Source organism: Scylla paramamosain, chromosome 12 (genome assembly GCF_035594125.1).
Source record: "Scylla paramamosain isolate STU-SP2022 chromosome 12, ASM3559412v1, whole genome shotgun sequence".
Lineage (NCBI taxonomy): Eukaryota > Metazoa > Arthropoda > Malacostraca > Decapoda > Portunidae > Scylla > Scylla paramamosain.
In genome coordinates, this window is record NC_087162.1 from 25,157,948 (window position 1) to 25,172,183 (window position 14,236).

At 44.1% G+C, this 14,236-nt stretch overlaps 1 long non-coding RNA gene across 1 annotated transcript in view; it reads left to right on the plus strand.

Annotated features, from left to right (window-relative positions):
- Positions 1 to 14,236, plus strand: part of LOC135105453 (uncharacterized) — a 97,345-nt gene that overhangs the window by 39,846 nt on the left and 43,263 nt on the right. The gene's annotated exons all lie outside the window — the stretch shown is intronic.

Consider the following 14,236-nt stretch of genomic DNA (forward strand, 5'->3'; position numbering starts at 1 on the left):
TTTCCTTTACTTCTCCTTCCCTTACCTCGTCTTATCCAGCCTTCGAGACTCAGGTTATTCTACCCCTGGGAAAAGAACACATTGCAGGCAGGCAGGCGTGATTGACTTGAACACAGGGGATTAATGACGAGCCTTGCCCTGGGGATGAGAGAGAGAGAGAGAGAGAGAGAGAGAGAGAGAGAGAGAGAGAGAGAGAGAGAGAGAGAGAGAGAGAGAGAGAGAGGGAAGAGGAAAAGGAAGAGAGGAAGGTACGTTATCCAGTCCAAGAGAGAAGAAAAAGTTGTCATTTTCTCAAGGTAATCAGTGTTGACCTTTTGTATAATGGATTCTATGTGTATTAAGTTAGTTTCTCTTTCTCCATCTATCCTACTATTTTCTTTGCTATTTAACTCTTTCTTCTGTGTTTCTTCTCTTTTTTTTGATAATCCATTCTTTTTTTTTTTATCTTTTCTGTTCTTTGCTTCTCTTGAACCTCTCGTTACTATTTTACTTGTTTTTTTTTCCAATCTTTTTTTTTTTGCAGCGTTTTCTTTTTTTCTTTTATCTTGTACTCTCTCTCTCTCTCTCTCTCTCTCTCTCTCTCTCTCTCTCTCTCTCTCTCTCTCTCTCTCTCTCTCTCTCTCTCTCTCTCTCTCTCTCTCTCTCTCTCTCTCTCTTGCGGCTTGTTGATGCATTTTGTGAAGCACTGCTAGTAAGGTACGTGCAATGAGATGCGAGGCGTGACTCTTGAAGTGAAAGGTAATCACGTTCATTCTCATTTATTGGTTTGTGAATGGAGGTGAGGTATCGGATGAGAAAGGAGAAAGGAAAGAGAGAAAAAAAAAGAACGATAGAACGTAAATTAGGGAGGAATGAACGAGACTTATGCTGTGGGAATGGAATGGAAGGGAAAGAAAATGAGAAGTGGGTTGGGAGGGAGAGAGAAGGAGAGGAGAGATGAAGGGGAAGGGAAGGGAAGGGGAGGGGAGGGAAGAGAGCGAGAGAGGGAGAAAAGCAGAACAAATACAAGCCTCTGATATTTGCGAAAACACAATGATGACCTCTGACGAGCACGTATACAGGTCAACCGTGCACACACACACACACACACACACACACACACACACACACACACACACACACACACACACACACACACACACACACACACACACACACACACACACACACACACACACACACATTTAACGGTGGTGTAATGTGCAGGTTCGTAGCAATGAAATATAAAAAAAGAACAATACTAATTTGATTTCCTTGCGAGGCTTGCTGTGCTTACTGACCTGAGTAGAGCAGACGAGCGAGTGTTGGTGTTTTTGGCGTCTTGAGCAGGTTTCAGTTTTATATCTCAACGTATATTCATCCTGTTATCAACTCGTATTTTTAGGCTAATGAAGTAAGGAGTCGTGTAGGCCGGAGAAAAAGAAAGAGGAGGAGAGAAAATGAGGCGAGGGAGATTAAGAAGACTAGAAGGTAGAGGGAGGAGAAAAAGAGGGCGAGGAAGATGAGGAGGAGCAAAATGCAGTTATTAAAAGATGATGATGAGGAAACAAAAAGCAGAAGAGGAAGAGTAGTAGAAGTAAAAGAAAGGAAAAAAAAGAAGAGAGAACTACGAGGAGGAGGAAGAAGGGAAAGAGTAAATTGCAATATTTGGGAGTCAGAGAAGGAGGCAAAAGAAGAGGAGGAATAAAAGGTAGGAGTAGGATAATTAGGCTCTTGAGGAAGAGGAGGAGGAGAGGAAGAAGAAGAGAAAGAGGAGGTGATGGAGAAGGAAGAAAAGTAAACGTAAAAACTGGAGAAGAAAGGAGAAAAAGAGAAGTAGTAGCTGTGGAAGAAGAAAAAGGAAGAGGAGGAGGAGGAAGAAGAAGGAGAAGAAGAAGAAGAAGAAGAAGAAGAAGAAGGAGAAGAAGAAGAAGAAGAAGTGTGGAAATGGAAAAAGGAGAGATGGTGAAGGAGGAAGAGGAAGAGGAGGAGGAACGAGAGAGAAAGTAGACGAAGGCAGTACTAGTAGTAGTAGTAGTAGCAGTAGTAGTAGTAGTAGTAGTAGTAGTAGTAGTAGTAGTAGTAGTAGTAGCAACAGTAGCGACAACAGCAGCAGCAGCAGTACTAATGTAACACCAGTACAAAAATCACGAGAACGAATCCCAGAAGGTAATTAAATAATGGAACTATCAAGGCAAGGAGAAGGACACTAGACAGTCATGCGCATACAATCCCCGCTGTTTCTCAGGCAGCAGTACGAGGAGCAGTGTATACCTTCAGGAACCTTTCGTGTGTAAAGACCCAATATTACCAAAAGAAACACTCAGGATAGATAATAAAAAAAAAAAAAAAAAGAGAAGCTTCGAACATGCACGTAACTTTAAACTGATATTTGGACAAGAGAGAGAGAAACTTACAGACAGACGGACAGACATAATCAATACCCGCAGATAAATACGCAAAGATCTATACCTACAGACCCATACCCAGAGATTTACACTCCCAAACCATCACATACATAGCATCGGGAGAACCCAAACACTGGCACACTATATTTACTTACTCTCTTCATCTCCCTCGCGTACAAGAGAGCGCTGGGGAGTCGGAGTGTGTGTGTGAGGCAGCCAGGTAGCTCTGCATGCCCTCGGGTCTTATCAGGGGCGAGGCCTGATAATGATAATGAACCCCAGAAGATTTCCGTGTTAGTTTTTATCTCGCTTGATCTTATCGCCACCTTAACGCGAGGAGCATCTTGTTTGGAGGGTACGGAGAGATGGAGAGACAGGGAGCGGGAGGGTGTGAGGGAGAGAGAAGGGAGGGAATATTTGTAGGGGAAGCTGGTATCTCTTTCTCCCCCTCCTCCTCCTCCTCCTCCTCCTCCTCCTCCTCCTCCTCCTCCTCCTCCTCCTCCTCCTCTCTTATGTTTTCTGTCTCTCCCTGTCTCTCTCTCTCGCTTTTTCTCGTTTTCTCCTGTTTTCTCTCTCTCTCTCTCTCTCTCTCTCTCTCTCTCTCTCTCTCTCTCTCTCTCTCTCTCTCTCTCTCTCTCTCTCTCTCTCTCCCTCCACTTGGTTGTGTCTATGTCTCTCTTCTTTTATTTCTTTTACCTGCCAATCTTTCTCACTTCGCACGTTTTCTTATCTCTCTCTCTCTCATCCTCTCTCTTTGCAATTTGCATATTTTCTTAATGCCTCCACACACACACACACACACACACACACACACACACACACACACACACATAGAGAGAGAGAGAGAGAGAGAGAGAGAGAGAGAGAGAGAGAGAGAGAGAGAGAGAGAGAGAGAGAGAGAGAGAGAGAGAGAGAAAGCTGAAGGGAGGAAAGAGTAAAGAAATAGAGGAAAAGAGAGAACTGGAAGAATAGATAAGGAGAGAAATTAGAAAGCTAATAAAGAAGATAATAGAGATCATAACACAAAAAAAAAAAAACGTGAATGTAAAGCAAAAAAAGAGAGAGAGAGAGAGAGAGAGAGAGAGAGAGAGAGAGAGAGAGAGAGAGAGAGAGAGAGAGAGAGAGAGAGAGAGAGAGAAAGAATGGTGTGTGTGTGTGTGTGTGTGTGTGTGTGTTCAATTTCTCCCCTTCCCTTCACTCTGGTCTCCTCGGCAGCGTGTGTGTAACCCGCGAGGAGCTACAGAGAACAATCAACAGTGTTAATCATGCCTCTTCATCTTAGTGATACCGACAGACAGACAGACTTGCGGCTCGATGCTCCCTCCATTGCCCGCCCTCTGGAGAAATATATAGCCACTCGTTCTATCTCTTATCTTGCCCCTATCTGAATTTTTTTTTGCCTTTACGCTCTCTCTCTCTCTCTCTCTCTCTCTCTCTCTCTCTCTCTCTCTCTCTCTCTCTCTCTCTCTCTCTCTCTCTCTCTCATGAAAGCAATTATTCACTGCTAAAATATACTAGCATGTGTGTGTGTGTGTGTGTGTGTGATAGTAGAGTTACAATACTGGTAGTAGTAGTAGTAGTAGTAGTAATTACAATAGTACTAGTAGTAGTAGTAGTAGTAGTAGTAGTAGTAGTAGTAGTAGTAGCAGTAGTAGTGGTTTTCCCCTTCGTCTCGTCAAGCTGATAATGGTGGTGATGGTGGTGGCTGTCAAACGCTTGAGTGGGGGTTGTGGTAGTAGTTGTGGAGGTGATGGTGATGGCAGTGGTTGTCCTGGTGATGGTGGTGGTTAGCGGGGTGATGGTGATGCTTCGGCGATGAAAATCTCCCTAATCATAATCTAATTCCTGATAGTTTAACGGGTTTATGCTAATAGTTAGGTGGCGTCCCTTCAAAATCTGATCCTCCATTATTGTCCTCTCCTCCTCCTCCTCCTCCTCCTCCTCCTCCTCCTCCTCCAGCATTCTCTCATCTTTTCCTTTCTACCTTCCTTTCAAATTTTCTTTCATTTAATCGTATTTTCTTACTGTCTCCTTATTTATTGTGCTTTTCGTCTCCCTCCTCTTTATCCTCTCCTCTTTATCCTTCTCCTTTTTTCCTTTCATCCGAATTTCTGTCATTTTCTTACTGTCTTCTAACCCACGGCGTCTCTTCTTTCACGCCCTCCATTCCCTCAGCTTCCTTTTATATTTCCTTCACCAATTTCCCTCCCTTTCTCCCTACGCATTTTTACTCTACGCTGCGTTCCTCCCTCCCTCCTTCCCTCCCAGAACACAATCTAATATACGTGTCATCCTGTAGCGGCCCAAAAATTAGCGCACAATGATTGGTTTCCGCGGGGGGAGGGAACGGCGCGTAGGACAGAAAAGGCGGGGAGCGGAGAGGTGGGGATGATAGATAAGTAGAGGGGTGATAGATACAGGTGGCTAGGGGTGATAGATAGATAGCGATGAGTCGATAAGGGTGATGGATGTTGCCATAGCCCGGCGTTGACAGATTGCCTGATTTTGATCGATAAGATGATAATAGATAAGCAAGTATGAAGAGGAGGAAGAGGAGGAAAGGAGGGAGATACCGGGTGATTGGTACCCACACGTGGACATTTAAATAATCCGTATAGAAAGGCGGACAAGGAGATAGATGGATGGGGAGATAAGCCCATCACTAAGTACAAGGTGGGAGATGTTGAGGAGAGCTTGTTGTGATGCTGCTAAGACGGATGGTATTAATGATTTGGTGCATCATTCATCACTACCTGCGTCTGGTTTGGGTTTGGTTTGATAGCTTTGGGGAGAGTTGTAGTGGTGGTGGTGGTGGTGGTCGTTGTAGTGAATTTTTGTTGTTGGTATTACTTTGTCTTGTTATTTTACTAGTTATCATCATTATCAGTTTTTCTTCGTGGTAGTAGCAGTAGTAGTAGTAGTAGTAGTAGTAGTAGTAGTAGTAGTAGTTGTAGTAGTAGTAGTAGTAGTAGCAGCAGCAACACGAGCACCAGCAGCAGTATCAGCACTAGTCGTAAGTGTTGATATGATGGTGGTGGTGGTCGTGGTATGATGGCAGTGGTGGTAGCAGTAAGAGTATCATCGACTTAATGAAACCAGTGCCTCGTAGACTTCTGATGGAACAAAGGCAGCGTGGAGGAGTAGCAGCAGCAGCAGGAGGGAACGTGTTTAGCTCTGGCTGTGGAGGGATGTCCGTGCGTGATATTACCATTTTTTTCCCTTGTTTTATGACTCGTAACATATTTATAATTAGAATTTGCAGTTTTGTTTTGACTTTATAGCTGAACATGAGAGCTTAATTAAATGATACTTATACGTTTATGCATGGCGGAGTCTGTGAATTAAATTAACTGTGAAGGAATATATACTTAATTGCAAATGTTTATATACGTACACCTTTGTTTACTTGTCTTCCTCTCTGATTACCTCTCTGCCGGGTGAGTGGGTGTGTGGGGACGGTATAGGTGGTTGGGTGGCTCTCTCTCTCTCTCTCTCTCTCTCTCTCTCTCTCTCTCTCTCTCTCTCTCTCTCTCTCTCTCTCTCTCTCTCTCTCTCTCATCTGTCTGCCTGTTCGTCTGTTTGCTTGTCTGTATTCTGCTTGCCTTCTAATCTCCGTCCATGCTTACCTGCCCGTCTGCCTGCTCACCTGCCTGCTTTCCTGCCCAGTGTCCGCTTGTCTGCCTATCTCCTGCCTTCCTGCTTGTTTGCGTCACTGCTTTCTGGCTTTTTTTGTTTTTTGCTTGTATATTTTATTTGTGAGGCTATTTTTTTCTGTTTTACTTCTTGTTTGCTTATTTGTCTATCTATTTACTTTCCTACTTGTCTATCTTTCTGCCTTTCTACCTATCTGTTTGTGAGTCTGCTTACCTACCTGCTTATTTTCTTGTACCTTTCTACTTACCTGCCTGTCTTTCTTTCTGTATTTTAACCTAACCAAACCTAACCTAACCTAACCTAACCTAACCTCACCTAACCTAACCTAACCTAACCTCACCTAACCGTATCTCACCTAACTTAACCTAACCTAACCTCACCTAACCTAGCTTAACCTAACGTACATCTTCTCACCGATATGCCTACCTACTTACGTATCTACCCACCCGCCTACCTTCCTATGCATGTCAGTCATTGTTCCCTTGCCTGCGTGTCTGTTTCACCTGCTGGCCTATCCACCTGTGTGTGTTTGTGTGTACGTGTGTCCATGGCTCCTGTACCTCCACTCATTCACAAACCATCAAGGCCACACCGAGAACTTTCATTCAGGTCCCCTCCACATATCCCCCTTCTCTCCACATATCCCCCTCCCCTCCTCCTCTGTACTTCCCTCCTCCACCTCTTCATTCTCTCACACGTTTCCCTCCACCCCATTTCCTCACCGACACCCCCACGTCATCTCGGCTTACCTCCTTCCCTCCTTCCTCCTTCCTCCACCTTCCCTCCCAACCTCCTTTCCACCTTTCGCCTCCCCTCTCGGTCACGTCATTCAAATATTGTGAGTTCTCTCTGTTCTCAGTTCTTTACTCTCTCTCTCTCTCTCTCTCTCTCTCTCTCTCTCTCTCTCTCTCTCTCTCTCTCTCTCTCTCTCTCTCTCTCTCTCTCTCTCTCTCTCTCTCTCTCTCATTCACACATCCATATCCTGTCCAACCCACCCTTTCTCATCCCTAGTCATCCCTTCCCCTCTCCATCCTCTCCATAACCCATCCTTCTCCTCCTCTTCCCCCCCACACAAGACCCTCCCCTCTCCCCTTGTTTGCCAAGAAGTGTAAAAACATGACACCAACATCCGGGCCACTTTCTTTCTTAACCCAGCTGGGGGAGAGAGAGAGAGAGAGAGAGAGAGAGAGAGAGAGAGAGAGAGAGAGAGAGAGAGAGAGAGAGAGAGAGAGAGGGGTGGAGGGGAGAGGAGGGAGGTAAGATGGAGAATAGGTGAGGATTGTCTGGTCTTATCTTACGACTTTGTACTTCCTTTGCATCTCGTCTCCCGCAGCAACTGTTAATCTTCTGAGTTCATGTTCTTAGTTCCAGATTGATTGTATCTCACTCGCTGTCCATCTTCCTTTATTTGATGTGCGGGTTTTTGTGTGCCTTGCTGTGATGAGTTCCCCGCTATTCTCTTTTTCTGCTTCTTCATCCTTTTGTTTTTGTTTTGAGTTCGTTTCCTCATTATCTTCTAACCACCTTCTCCTCGTCTCACCTCTACGTATCCAGTCCTCGGTATATTGTCTTTATTCATTATGTCTTCGTGTTCCTGTGATGATTTCTCCGCTATTGGCTTTGTTACTCGTCAGTTTTTTTTTTTGTGTGTGTGTGTGTGTGTGTGTGTGTGTGGTTTTCGTTCATTTCCTCGTCTTCGTCCTGGTTCTCAGTCATCTTTTAGTTTCTTCCTCCTTCTCCTCCTCCTCCTTCCTTTCATTCCCTGAATAAACTCAGATAATTTCACCGTTATTCTCTTTCTTGCTCGTCAGGTTTTGTTTAATCCACCCGCTCATTGACATTGTCTTCATCCACATTATCATATTTGAATCTTTTTCCTCCTCCGCAGCTCCCACTGGCTTGGCCTCTCCTATCTCTTCAGGTAATTTGGCAAGAGTCGTGCAATCAAACAGCATTCGGAGGAGCTAAAGGTCTATTACTGTTTGTTATCCTTTGTAATCGTTCGTAATTCTCCTCTCGTCTATTAGAAGTCCAGGCCCATGTTAACCCTCTCCGGGCACACCAAGGCTCGCACAAATTACACACTGGGCGGCAATGGGTGACGGTCCAGTGCGCAAGGCTCAGAGTAATGCCTGGGAAACGAGGACACCTAGTCGCCTTGGGTCCGAGTTGGCGTGCCGCAGGGCTGTCTCGGCTCCTGTTCTGTTATGACAAAAGTAATAATTTAGAAACCGGCCTTGTCTCCAGACCTTGGCGGTGGAAAAGCATATGAGAAAAGAATCTCTCCAAAGAAAATAGTAGAAGTGGTAAGGTAAATTCCAGTAGCCGGCAATAATGATGCAGTGTGGTGTGCGGAGAAAATGGCTTAAGTTGTAATGTCAGGAAAGAGTTTTGTCTGTGCTGGGGACGCCGGGTGACAAAGTGCGGTGATGCAGAGGCGCTGGTGCAGGGCAGGGAGGTGTCTGCAGGTATTTGGGTAATGGTAATTGTGTGGGTGCGGGATGCGTTTGTGTATTAGTTGGCAGGGAGGGTAGATGGTGTGTGTTGGTGTGTGTATGTTTGCGTTGATGTATCCTTGTGTGTTCTATCTTGCATTGTGTAAATCTTTGTCTCTTGGTTGGCTGTTTGGATACGTGAAGTTGTTTTCGGATTTTGCTTCTTCCTTGTTCTTCTTCTTCGTGGTCTTTACTTTTCTTCGTCTATCTATTTAAGGTTATGTAGTTTATCACACACAGTATCGTAAAGGTTGATAGGTTTGATATTGCTAATTTTTTTGTGTATTCCTCATCCCCTTTTTGTTTTTCCTATCATTTTTTTTTCTTCCCTTCATAACTAAGCTTATTTTAATTACAGGTTGCTTGTGCTGATGATGATTTAGGTAATGCTACTACTACTACTACTACTACTACTACTACTACTACTACTACTACTACTACTACTACTACTACTACTACTACTACTACTACTACTACTACCAATTAAAACATGACCCTCATAATCACTACCAGTAACATAATAACCCTCACTCAAGCCACCACCACCATCACCACCACCACCACCACCACCACCACCACCACCACCACCAACCACCACAGCCAGCACCAGGGGCAGGTCATCGCCAGGCCATTACCCGGGCAGGCCTCGCACGAGTGTACTCAACAAGCATGAAAAATCTCGAAATTAAACGGCGACGAAATTAACCCTTTCCATCATCTTGGCGTCAGATTACTCTCATTAAGCCTTATTGTTTTTATCTCCCGCAATAAATCACTTACAGGGAGGGATTCTAGTAACAGGGAATATTGTTTAGGCGAGGTAGAAAGATGAAGTTAATACGAGTGTGGAGCCGAGAGGGAATTCTAAGAGAAGTTTGGACAAATTTATAAGCAGGGATGATAGGTGGACCTGTGTGTGTGTGTGTGTTTGTGTGTAGGTCTATAACAGATTTCTTTTCTTGATGTTCTTAGGTGCTCTTGACGTTGAAGATTGTAAGACTTGAGATTGAAAGAATCATATAGTTGGAGGAAGTAAAGGAAGAGAACTGAAGGGGAGGAAGGAGAATACTTAGAGCCAGTAAAGGATGTAGAATGGAGTGAAGGAGGGAAGAGTTGGAGGAAGTAGAGAAAGGAGACTCGAGGAATGAGAAATTTATTGGAAAAGTAAGGGAAAGAGGTAAGATAATATAAAACGAGACCCATGAAGAAAAGACAAGAAAAAGTAGAGGAAGGGGATTCAAAGAAAGGAGAAAAAAGATTGGAAAAATAATGAAACTCGAAGGAAGGATTTTAGACGAAGTAAATTAAGATGACTCGAAGGAAGAGTGTTAAAAGAAAAATGGAGTGAGGAAAATTAAGAAAAGGAAGGAGAGGTAGAAATGTAATAAAAAAAAAACTCGAGAGAAGGAAAGAAAAGTTTGACAAGTAAAGAAAGAAGACCCGAAGGAAACACAGAATGAAAAAAAAAAATGAAAAGGACAAAAAAATTAAATAAAGGAGGAAAACATGAGAGAATAAAGGGAAAGGCAAGGAAACTTAAAGAAAAAAAAATCGAAGAAATGAAGAACAACAAGAAAAACAAAAAAGGCAGAAGAGTAATAAAAATGAAGGGAAGGGACTGGAGGGAAGCAAAGATGAGTCTCGCCATCCTAGTCACCACAGGGACTCACAACCCACGGCAATGCGTCAAAAGAGTGGCCTTTCTTGTAGTCAACACCAGGGTGATTACAAAACTTGAAACTTGTCTGGCTAACTCTCTCTCTCTCTCTCTCTCTCTCTCTCTCTCTCTCTCTCTCTCTCTCTCTCTCTCTCTCTCCTCTCTCTCTCTCTCTCTCTCTCTCTCTCTCTCTCTCTCTCTCATCTGCACCTCGATTCCTCTCAATGCAATCCAACACCTAAATACGAAAGTAATACAACATGTCTCTCTTATTCCTATCTCCCTCCTCCTCCTCCTCCTCTTCGTCTACCTATTCCTCCTCCTCCTCCTCCTCCTCCTCTCCTCCTCCTCCTCCTCCTCTTCGTCTACCTATTTCCTCCTCCTCCTCTTATCATATTCTCACCACCAACTCCTCCCTCCTTCCCTCTGTGTTTCTTCCCGCCCTTCCTTTACCTCCTCATCTTATCATACTCCTCCTCCTCCTCCTCCTCCTCCTCCTCCTTCCCCTCCTGGCCTCTGAGATGATTGTGTACCGAATAATGGCTCATAATACTAGGCGAGGAATCCTGTAACAAGTCGGCAAAAATATGCAGCGCCGAAATGGACCTCGGGGGAAGCAAGTGTAATTTCCAGTGATTAAAAGTTAGGAGGCCATCCTCACCTGAGCAAGACGGACTCAGGTAGCCGTAGGACTCAGCTTCCAGTTATGACCATTATGATATTAGCGGGAGGGAGTGGTGGTCTGGTCCGGGGGTGGGTCAGGAAGATGAGATAGAGAGCGAGGGAAGGTGAGAGAAGTAGAGAAGGCAAAAGAGTGTAGGAAGGTAGAAGGAAGGTAAAGGTAGGTCAGTGTAGTTAGGAAGCAATAAAGGTGTGGCTCCAGGAGAGAAAAAGGCATGGAAAGGATTAAAAACGAGGAATTATGGCGATGTATACACTCGTTAATTGTTAGGGGAGGAGGAGAGAGAAGCAGAGATAGAGGTGAGGATAGTGGCAAGGAAAAAGCAGGTGAATGTAATTAGGAAGCAGTAGAGGTGTGCATCCAGGAGAGAAAAAGGCATGGAAAGGATTAAAAACGAGGAATTATGACGATGTATACTTTCATTAATTGTTAGGGGAGGAAGAGAGAGAGAGGTAGAGATAGAGATGAGGGAGGGAGGAAAGGAAAAGCAGATCAGTGTAGTTAGGAAGCAATCTGTGTGAGAAAAAGGCATGCAAAGGATTAAAAAACGAGGGAAATTTTTCATGATCTATACTTTGGCTAATTATTCCGAGGCTTAGAATGAACAGTAGTTATGAGCTGGAAAGGGAAAGTTTTGAAATATATGAATGCTAAAGAAAAAAAAATGGTGTGTCGTCAGCTACCTGGTTTAGTGCACTGGTCTCATCCACAGACTCACTCCTGCGGTGAGAGCACGACTGGAGATGAACAGGACGAGAAAGTTGACGAGGCAAGATGAAAGAGAAGATGAAATTAAGATGAAAAGAATGACGATAAGGATGTGGAGAAGGCTGGGAATGAGTGGAGGAGGAGGAGAAGGAAGGGGAAAAGGAGGAGGAGGTAGGGTAAGAAGAAGAAGAGGAGGGGTAAGAGGTTGCAGCAACAAGAAGTGGAAAAAAAAGAGAATAACGAGGAACATGGAGATTATGAAGATGAAAATTATAATTGTGAGAGGATAATGATGCTGATGACGAGAAAGTTGATGATAAGAATGAGAAAGAGGAGTAGGAGGAGGAGAAGGAGGAAGATGAATACCCCAAAAAATATAAAGGAATACAATGAAAGACCAAACAGTGACATACCTTGAAGTTTCACGAGGCTGTTTGAGCAAGTATACTAACTACAAGAGGAAGAGACAGGATGGCACAGTAGAAAGCTAAGGGAGGAGGAAGAGGAGCAGAAAAATATAGGCGTGAAAGCATAAAAAAAAGATAACATTAAAAAAGGACAGGTATTCGTACAACAGGTAAAAGAAAACGTGTCTTCTGGCAGTGCTATTGTGATACTTGAATTCAGGACGCGTTTGTTACTGAGAATTGAGACCAGTGAACGTGTGTGTGTGTGTGTGTGTGAGTGTGTGTGTGTCGACCTCCACACCCTTGCCCTCAGGGAGTCTAATATCTCTCGAACCTCCGTCAGCAGTTCAACCACTCTCTCCTCCTCCTCCTCCTCCTCCTTCTCCTCCTCCTCCTCCTCCTCCTTCTCCCCAGCGCCGCCATGTGCAGGCCAGGGAGTGCCTGCCTACAGTAATGGCTTCCTCCAGGCTGTGTTCAAGGGTTTTGTACTTTTAAATTATTCCTATTTAATATAATGTTTCTTCCTTGGGCTGGGCGATCAGTGGTGTGTGTATGTATATATGTATGCATGTGTGTGTGTGTGTGTGTGTGTGTGTGTGTGTGTATAGAAATCGGAGTCCTCTGTATCTTCTCAGAATTAAATAAACACAGAGAGGAACCAATAAAACTACAGCAAGTCTAGATTTAACGCAAGATTTGTGATGCGTTCTCTTTCTGTCTTACAACCCCCTGATGTAGCGCCGCAGGGAGTCTCTCTCTCTCTCTCTCTCTCTCTCTCTCTCTCTCTCTCTCTCTCTCTCTCTCTCTCTCTCTCTCTCTCTCTCTCTCTCTCTCTCTCTCTCTCTCTCTCTCTCTCTCTCTCTCTCTCTTTCTGTCACCTTGTCTAGTCCGCACGAAGGCCATGAGAGGTCGCGGAGAGCAGGTGTGGAGGAGACGTTCACAGTGGTCTTATTAGGGCTCTGTGAGGGTCTTGTTAGGCACTCGATCCGAAAGATTAGCTGATGAAGGAGCGCCATGTTTTACCTCGCCTTACGTGTATATATACCTCCAAACCACTACTCCTTTTTATCTCGACGTATCGGTAAGTGGATATCAATTTGCTGCTCTTCCCTTCGGTCTCTCCCCACGACGACTCTTTGTTTCACGGTGCTCAGAAGTATTAATGGCTCGGGTATTTACTAATGAGGCTAGTACGAGTAATAGGCTTCATGGTGCATTGCGTCTGTAAGAAATGGTACCAGGACTTTCGAAGCAATAAAAAGTAGCGTTTTACATCCCGTCTTTTATCAAGTAACTGGAATTCTCATTAACAGAGGGAAAATTAAAGGCTGTATATTGATTTTTTTTTCTGCTCTAGGGAAAATTAGGGGGATGGGAAATTTATCGATATTGTAAGTGGCGGATGATCGTGGCAGGAAATCTTTCTTGCGGCTGACACCCGTGATTAGCGCAGCGCCCTGGAACGTGTGCGTCACAGCCGGGCGTTTGTCTCGGCGAGGGGAGAAAAAAATGTCTGATTCATCTGCCAAGATGGAGTTTTTGTGATGAGGAATTAGTGTGTGTGTGTGTGTGTGTGTGTGTGTGTGTGTGTGTGTGTGTGTGTGTGTGTGTGTGTGTGTGTGTGTGTGTGTGTGTGTGCGCGTTTGTATCTCAGTTTGTCCCTGTGTTGCTAAGGTTAGGTAATGATCGATAAAACCAATAAAATTATTTGTAATATATAAAGTACAAACAAAACACTGCACTCATGTACTGTTATATGAAAGAAAAACAAATGCTTGGTCACCTTTAACAAAAACTCACTTCTTCTCACTTTACTAATAGCAAAAACTAAACCTTTTTTTTTTTTTTTTCGGGCACGTACAATATCATGCATTTACTTCTTTACATATAACCTGTATCCTCTTGTTTTCACCCCTACTAAACTCCCCGATAAGAATGACCCTTCTTCTCCTCAGCAAAGTCACTGGTGAATATAAAGTGGATGTTAAGTAGTGGGAATGACAGAGGTGAGAGTGATATAAGGTAGTAGTTTCTTGCAGGGTCTTCTTTTAACCCTCTTTTTTTTCTCTTCCCTTGGTTTGTCTCCCTGACGCACGATGCCTGAGAGCATGGATGGGTGAGTGTAGAGAAGGAGGACTCTTGGTGTGAATACTGGGCAGGAATATTCTTTGCCGGGAGTAATCTATGGTGTAAGATCCTTATGTAGATATGGATAGGGGAAAGTTAACAGAGAGAAAATCATTTGA